Raw genomic sequence first — 8297 nt, forward strand, 5'->3', positions numbered from 1 at the left:
TGTGTACTTATAATATAAACATACTTGTTACATGTTTCTAATGCTAAAGTTAATATTAACATCAGGCAGTAAGCCCCTCGAGGGCAGTGGCTGTGTGTTATCTTTTTCTAGTGCTCAGTGTTGTACCTGATACATGCTATTGGTTCTCAAATGAGAAATTCTGAACCTACATTTTCACACATGATGATGATAAAATTGTCCTTTGTAGGGAGACACATGCTGCTTGTTGTTCCAGAAAATGAAATGCTTGTATTAACTCTAGGTTTCCTCCTACTTTTCCCATTTTACAGATGAAGAATCTGAAGTGCCGAGAAATAAAGAGTGCCCCAAGTCCCACAATAAATGGCAAAGTTCCCATTCTAATCTATGTCTTCGGACCCCTCAGTGTTGGTAGAGCTGAATACTAAGGGCTGAGATCTAAGCACATGAAGTGACAGTGCATCAGAATATTATAAGTTGATGCAGTTCTGGAACATTTAGAACTAAACAATTATTATTAGATAGCCTTGTATTATTGACATTTTCCCTAGCTTTGTGCTTTGTCTTTCTAGCTAGATTCTAAGGTCTGGGTCCATGATTATTTTTTTCAATCTTTCTTTCCCTTGCTTAGATGCTTAGCAAGTGTTTTTTGGCTGGGTTATGCTTGGGATGGAGCAGGAAAAGCTGTATGGTGTGGTGGGGATGTGGGATGTAGGAGCGGTGTACGTAGCACTAATGGTGAGCCTGTCCTCAGCTGGCTTTCCACACACCACACAGCATAGGCTGCTAAGCCTGGTACTAAGTAGCCATGGAGAAACTCTTGTTCCCAATTGCTTGATTAACATAACAGGAGAATCTAATTGAAAATAGAAGTTTCCGTAGAGTAGTAGAGAGTAGGATTTAAAAGCTCTGTTACTCAGTAGTGAGAATGGTAAAGAAGTGATCACTCTGAGTTACTGAGAAAGTCTTTTTTTTTTTTTTTAAGGTTTTTTTGTTCTGTTTTTTGTTTTTGTTTTTTAAATTTAATTGACACAGAGAGGGAGATCACAACTAGGCAGAGAGGTAGGCAGAGAGGGAAGCAGGCTCCAGGCTGAGCAGAGAGCCTGATAGCCAGTACTCGATCCCAGGCCCCCGAGATCATGACCTGAGCCGGAGGCAAAGGCTTAACCCACAGAGCCACCCAGACACCCCTGAGGAAGTCTTTAAAAATCTTCTTCAAGATGAATTCCCAGTACAAAGTTGAAAGGTAAAACAATTGGAAAGATGTCAGCAAGAAGATGGTGTCTGCAGTGCCGATAGAAGTTACGGAAAGCAAAGCTGCTTTCACAATGAAACAAATCACAGGAGAGTAGACATATTGTTCTGTTTTAAATGCTACAAAGTAACAGATATGAGAACCAGAAAAAAACTTAAATGACATTAAAACCCAGAAATGAGAGAGTGTTTTAATTTGCTCAAAGCATTTTTTTCCTCTGCCACTAAATCATCTGTATTAGACAAGCCACCTACTTGGAAATGAACTCCCTTATCTACTGTGTTTCAAAGGTGAAGTGATAGCATAAATTCCTTTTAGATATGAAATTGAAGAAATTCCTTCCTTTACACATGCCTGAGAACAACCCAGCTGTGCCCTCTAGTGATCACGGGGTCCTGTTGCTTTATTAGGAGATTGAAAAACACTGTGACAAATTTACTGTGGTAGCCTCTTCTATCTCAGAAATTAGCTTTCTGTGGGGGATGATTGCAACTCTGGAGATTAATGTTACTAGGAAACAGGTATAGTGAATATAAAACAAAAAGTTCTTTATTTTGGTCTCTGGAGCTCCATTTTTCTTCACTTACAACTTCCTTTATAAATTTGGGTCATTAGTGAAAGTGCTCTCTTCAGTCCCACACTAACCAATTACCAGAGGATTGGATTGAAGCGTGAAGAATTCCTCACAGATATAACATTGCAAATAAGTTGGATCAAGTTAGGGCAACCATTTTTTAAAAGGGGTATTAACCTTCCTTGTTGTGATACATGATTTGGCAAGCACTCTGTCAGGGTGGAGGAATTTTCAGTCATAATACGCTTGGCTCAGTATAATTTTACCAGGAGAATATATGCAGGTGTCTCAACTTCTTTGCTCAGTTGTAAATTCTTTGTGTCTTCTAGAACTTGGTATTTTGCACCGTATCTCAAAATATGTCTTAAATACAGAAGGTTTAAAACAGTATTTTGGGAATAGTCGTAAGCTTAGAGAAAAGTAGTAATTAGGTTTTGTTTTGTTTTCCTGGACCACTTAAGGAAAAGTTGCTGATATAATGCCCCATCTTCACTGAATATTTTAATATTTTAATGTGTGTTCCCTACAAATAAAGACATTCTCCTACATAACCCCAATGCCATAAAAAAAATTAGCATTGTTATATTACTAAACCAAACCTTAGAGCTCATTCAGTTTTTGCTGATTGTCCCAATAAAGTCCTGTATAGCAAAAGGATCCATATCAGGATTATGTGCTGCATTTACTTGTTTCTCTTTGTTTCTCTTTGGTCTCTTTTTTTCTTTCTTTCTTTTTTTTTTTTTTTTAAGATTTTATTTATTTATTTGACAGCGATGGACACAGTGAAAGAGGGAACACAAGCAGGAGAGTGGGAGAGGGAGAAGCAGACTTCCTGCTGAACATGGAGCCCAGATGCAGCAGGGCTCAATCCGAGGACCCTGGGATCATGACCTGAGCCCAAGGCAGTCGCTTAACAATTGAGCCACCCAGGCGCCCCTCTTTGGTCTCTTTCATTCTGAAACAGTTTTTCCACCTTTTTTCACTTTGATGACTTTTGATGATTAGCCAGCCAGTTATTTGGTAGAATGTCCCTCAGTTCCTGATGGTTCCTTAGAATTAGATGTAGGTTACAAATCACTGGTGGGAACATCACAGAGGAGATGCTGTATTCTCACTGCATCCTGTCAGGTGACCTATGATTTCAGTTTGCCATATTATCAATGATGGTCACTTTTCATTACTTAATTAAAGTAATGCCTGCCATGTTTCTCTGCTGAAAAGTTACTCTCGTCACTCTTGTAATTTATAAGGACTATGTTGGGAGTTCTTTCAGGTTATGCAAATATTCCATTTTTCATCAAACTTCCAACTTACTCATTTATGTATGTCTTTAGATTCATGGTTTAGATTTAATTCAACTGAACTCATTTTATTTGGTGGTCCTTTAATACCTTTTTTTGTTTGTTTGTTTGTTCAAAGTTGCCCTAATTTGGCCAACGGAAGCACCTCATAATTGACTTCTGTGTCCTTTTGACATGTTTCTGTTGAATTTTTGTTTTTTTGTGTGTGTGTTAATATTGGTCATCTGACACTTACCCTAAAAACCAGCCAGGGAATCCATCATTTTCCAAGGAATTCTTGGATCTTTCTAGTAGAGAATGGTATTCAGAAACCCATCTGAGCACTAGGCATTCTTGTTGCCCTCCCAGAAAACTGAGCTAAGGACTAGATGTATGTACATGTAACACACACACACACACATACACACACACACACACACACACACACACACACTTCCCTATTTATCCAAAACCATGATTTTATACTAAAACCTTCAATTCCAGTCTGTCACAGTTTGATTTCTCTTTTTTCTTTGTTGTAATTCCCCTCTCTGAGAGTGAGAAACTTAGTCCTTGTCTTCTTCAATATATTTACTTAATCAGTTTACCTGAAAGTTGACAATTTACATTTCCCCTGCCATCCCATTCAGGCTCTGACACTGTATCTGCCTGGTTCTCCATGTTTGCTTTCCTTACCCCAGATCTGATACTCCATGGGGTACTGACCCCATGTATGAATACCTTCTTCCCCCAGTGATGCTCTGATTTCCCATTTAGAACTGTCCCCTCGAGGGCAAGCACTGCTTACCTTGATCAGGTTTGGACACCTGTTCCAAACTCCCCCTCACCCCCATGCAGTGATGCCCTCCTCACACCAGCTGGGGTTCCTATACCCTGTAGTTGTTAAGGGGATCACTAATGGTCCCTATAGCTTTAGGACTGAAATTTCAGGAAAGGAAAGAAGAAGGGAAAGTGCTTTTCTCTATTTTCTTTAACTGTGTTTGAGTAAATGAATGGTGTATTTTTTCCCTAAGACTGCAGTAACAAATTACCACAAGCAGACTGGTTTAAAGCTGAGGAAATGTATTGTCTTGCAGCTCCAGATGCTAAGGTGTTGGCAGGGCTGTGCTTTATCTGAAGGCTCTAGAGCATGCCTCTTCCCAGCTTCAGGTAATTGCTAGCAATCCTTGGTGTTGCTCGGCTCTCAGCTGCCTAACTCTACCCTCTGCCTCTGTCCTCACATGGTGTTCTTCCTGCATGTCTGTATCTCTTCTCTTCTAAGGACACTGGTCCTATTGAATTAAGGGGTCACCCAACTTATTAACTTAAGAAATGAAGGAATGAATAGTATTTAGAAACCAAGCTCTTGGGTGCTAGCCATTCCTATTGTTCGGCCACTTTTAAGAAAGCTCTCCTCTGCCCCACCTATAGACTGATGCTTCAGTTCCCTAGAGCTCTGCCCCAAATCCCTCAGCCTCTTTATCTTCCAGTCTCTCAACCCTGGTTTTGCAGACCATCTCTTTCCCAATTTCCAACACTAGGTTTCTACTGAGTTTTTTCTATTGAGGTTTTCCAACTAGACCTCCCTTCTCCAATTCAGATTTTATATCACATGCTACCTATAAACCTCCACTTGCTGTTTTACTGATTCAAAACCAATTTTTAATCCTCCCACTTAGCTACTTCCACTCCAAACTCACCTTCTTCCACCTCTTCTGTCATAGGTAGGTGGCCTAACCCAAACCAGGCAGTCATACTTAATCTTCTTTTAAACATGTTTTTCCCAAATCATCACCACAAATTCTCCTATCTTCTGCTTACTGTTTCTGTCGTCTTTCTTTCTCATTTATTTACCATCATTCTAGTCAACACCTCCATTATCTCTCTCCTGGTTGATTGTGTTGGCCCCTAAATGCTTTCTCCAATTCTTATTTTATATTGCCCCTTCTAACCCATTATCCACAATACAGCCAGGGTGCTTCTTTACATAAACAGCTTTTTATTATAGATGATTTTAGTCATACATCAAAGGGTAGAAAAAATAGAATAATGACTCCCATCTACTCATCAGACAGGTTCAACAGTTACCAGCATCTTGCCACACTTGCTTACTTGCTTAATCTTTCCCTTTTTCCATGCTCCCTCATTACTTTCCTCCTTTTCTCCTTCTTCCTTTCTTTCATTCCTTCCTCCTTCACTGCCTTCTCTATTTTTGTGAATGTATTTTTAATGGGAAATTCCTGATATTGTATAATTTCAACCCTAAATATTTCAAAAAGCATCTGAAGAAATAAAGAATATTTCCTTCTATAGCCATAATGCCATTATCACAGCAAGCCAAATAAAACCAAATTAAAAGTCATTTCTCAATATCATCTAATCCTCAGTCCATGTTCCAATTTGTCTCAAAAATGTCCCCTTACATTGTTTGCTTGTTATGCCAATTGTTTAAAAACACGGACCAGGTTCAAAATAAGAGAGGCCCATTCGCTCCAAGTCCTTCCTTTTACAAGTTAAAAAAGCCCTGGAGATAACAAACCAAACAAGCATAGAAAGACTCCAAAAGGTAGAAAGAGGAAGGCGGATGGTCTAGGGACCTCAGGACTTGAGGAAGGACATAGTGATGAGTTCCCGGAGTTTCTTTCTTGCCTCTCCTATGTTCCAGACAGGTTGTTGCCTCCAACCTGGAACTGTCAATGGGCATGGACAAAAAAGCTCCAAGAAAAACCTGTTCCCATAACCAAAGGATCAGGAAAAGGAAAGCCTCACAACAGAAAATCTTTCTGGTAATGCCTACCCTATTCTAGTCAAACACCAACAGAAAAACTGCCTGTCTTCCTGTCGTTTCAGTGGGCCCAACAGGAAGCTGATCTTCCATCCCTCCTTTGTCCCTGTCATCACCCCTACCCCCCCCAAAACAGGTGGGGATGCTCCGATTCTTCTGCAGGGGTAAAGTTGGGGAAAATGAGTGGGGATATGATCTTCTATCTCCCACTCAGCAGAAGCAGTTGTGCTCTGATTCCCCTGTCTGGGTTGCATCGGCAAGACTCAACGAGGAGCTAATCTTTTCACCAGAAGCAGGCATGGCTCCAATTCTCCTGCCAAGGTAGTATCGGGGAGGTCCAGTGGCAAGCTGCACTTCCACACCCCTTGGGCAAGAGACTGAATGAGTCAGGACTTCATTATCCCCCACCCATGAGTATCAACAAGGCTTAGTGGGGGACCAAGCTTCTGCCCAGATGCTGCAGTTCAAAGCAGTGTGACTCAGTCTTCTGTTTTTCCTCTCCCTGCTATCAGCAGGGCCTAACCAGAGTTAAACCAGGGCACCTGGGTGGCTCAGTGGGTTAAAGCCTCTGTCTTTGGGTCAGGTCATGGTCCCAGGGTCCTGGGATTGAGCCCCGCATCGGGCTCTCTGCTCAGCAGGGAGCCTCCTTCCTCCCCCCCCATCTGCCTGCCTCTCTACCTACTTGTGATCTCTGTCTGTCAAATAAATAAATAAACTCTTTTTAAAAAACTAAATAAAAGAAGTTAAACTTATATTCCCACTTAGATGCAATGAGACAAAACTCATTGGTACCTTGCTTTAAGTGGAAGGTGTCAATGAGGCTGATGGGGGAGCTGAATTTCCACCTCCCCATCTGCAACAAGGCAGTGTAAGTGGGTGTTCCACCTTTGCTGGGGTGCTGTTGGCAGGGCCCAAGAGAAAGCTAAGCATGCATAACCACTCTGTCGTTACACTACATCTCAACAGGGTGACTGCTGGTTAAAAAAGAGGATTAAATAGGATCATGAGTCTCATACTATATTACCCCAAATATCCAGGATATAATTAAAAATGAAAATCACTTGTCATACCAACAAATTACAACTTGAATGAGCAAAGAAAATTAACAGATGCATATACCAAGATGAATTAGGTGTTGGAATGATCTGACACAGATTTTAAAGCAGCCGTCTTAAAAATGTCTTAATAAACAATCCCAAATTCTCTTGAAACAAATGAAAAATGGAAAATATCAGCAAAAAAAGTCCTAAAAAAAGAACCAGATGGAAATTATCAATGGGAAAATATAATAAGTCAGAAAAACTCTGTAGATGGGCTCCATAGTAAATTGGAGACGGCAGAGGATAAAATCAGTGAAATTGAGGACAGCTAACAGAACTTACCCAATTTGAATATCAGAAAGAAGATAGACTGAAAAAAAAAAAACCAAAAAACCCCACAATGAGCAGAGTCTCAGAGACCTGTGGGAGAATAACAAAAGACTAATATTTATACTCAGCAGCTCATTCCTGCTGGGTGTTCAAAAGACAGTGCAATAGAAACTCAGTATCTGGCATCGTTGGTTTTCTTGGCTTCGTGCATGTTAAACCTGGTATTTTTATTGAAGCAGTATTTTTTTTTAAAAGAATTTATTTATTTATTTGTCATAGAGAGAGAAGCGAGAGCAAGCACAGGCAGACAGAGTGGCAGGCAGAGACAGAGGGAGAAGCAGGCTCCCTGCCAAGCAAGGAGCCCGATGTGGGACTCGATCCCAGGACACTGGGATCATGACCTGAGCCGAAGGCAGCCGCTTAACCAACTGAGCCACCCAGGCGTCCCTGAAACAGTATCTTAACGGTTTTTCATACTGCTCAGCTTGAGATAATTTTCAAGAGGAAGTAATGCTTCTCCTTTTCTAGGGTGTTTGAAATTGAGAACCAGACAGATCCACACTCAGACCCTAAACAGGGCCCTGAAGTAAAGACATTGGATCCCAAAGATTACAGGTGGGGAGTTCTTAAAGTATGTCCGTATTCAAATGGAGATGCAAGAAACCCAGCTGAAAGAACTCTGGAGTGACAGTGACAACTGTGAATTGATCAAGTTCTTTTTAAAAGGGCTGTTTTGAAGATTATGATTCTAACTTTGGAGCAACTATGGTGATGAGCAGTGACTGGCAGTGGAAGTAATCACATATAAAAACTCCTTAAATAAAAATTTATTGGCTTTAAATTAAAAAAAATAAAAAAGACTAATATTTATATTATTGGGGTCCCAAAATGAGAGGAGAGAGAGAGAGAGAGAGAGAGAGAGAGAGACTGAAAAGTATCTAAAGAAATAATGGCTGAAAACTTTCCACAGTTGGCGAACGATGTCAAAATGACTCAAGAAGGTGAATCAAACATAAATACGATAAATGCAAAGAAACGTACTCCAAGACACATC

General features: G+C 40.5%; 1 non-coding gene across 1 annotated transcript; it reads left to right on the forward strand.

Moving 5' to 3' along the window:
* The first annotated feature begins 7351 nt into the window (after nt 1-7351).
* LOC131826260 (small nucleolar RNA SNORA8) lies at nt 7352-7484 on the forward strand. The gene has a single exon (XR_009351509.1). It is a non-coding gene; the product is annotated as a small nucleolar RNA SNORA8 (small nucleolar RNA).
* Nucleotides 7485-8297: the final 813 nt, after the last annotated feature.

This window comes from Mustela lutreola, chromosome 2 (genome assembly GCF_030435805.1).
Source record: "Mustela lutreola isolate mMusLut2 chromosome 2, mMusLut2.pri, whole genome shotgun sequence".
Lineage (NCBI taxonomy): Eukaryota > Metazoa > Chordata > Mammalia > Carnivora > Mustelidae > Mustela > Mustela lutreola.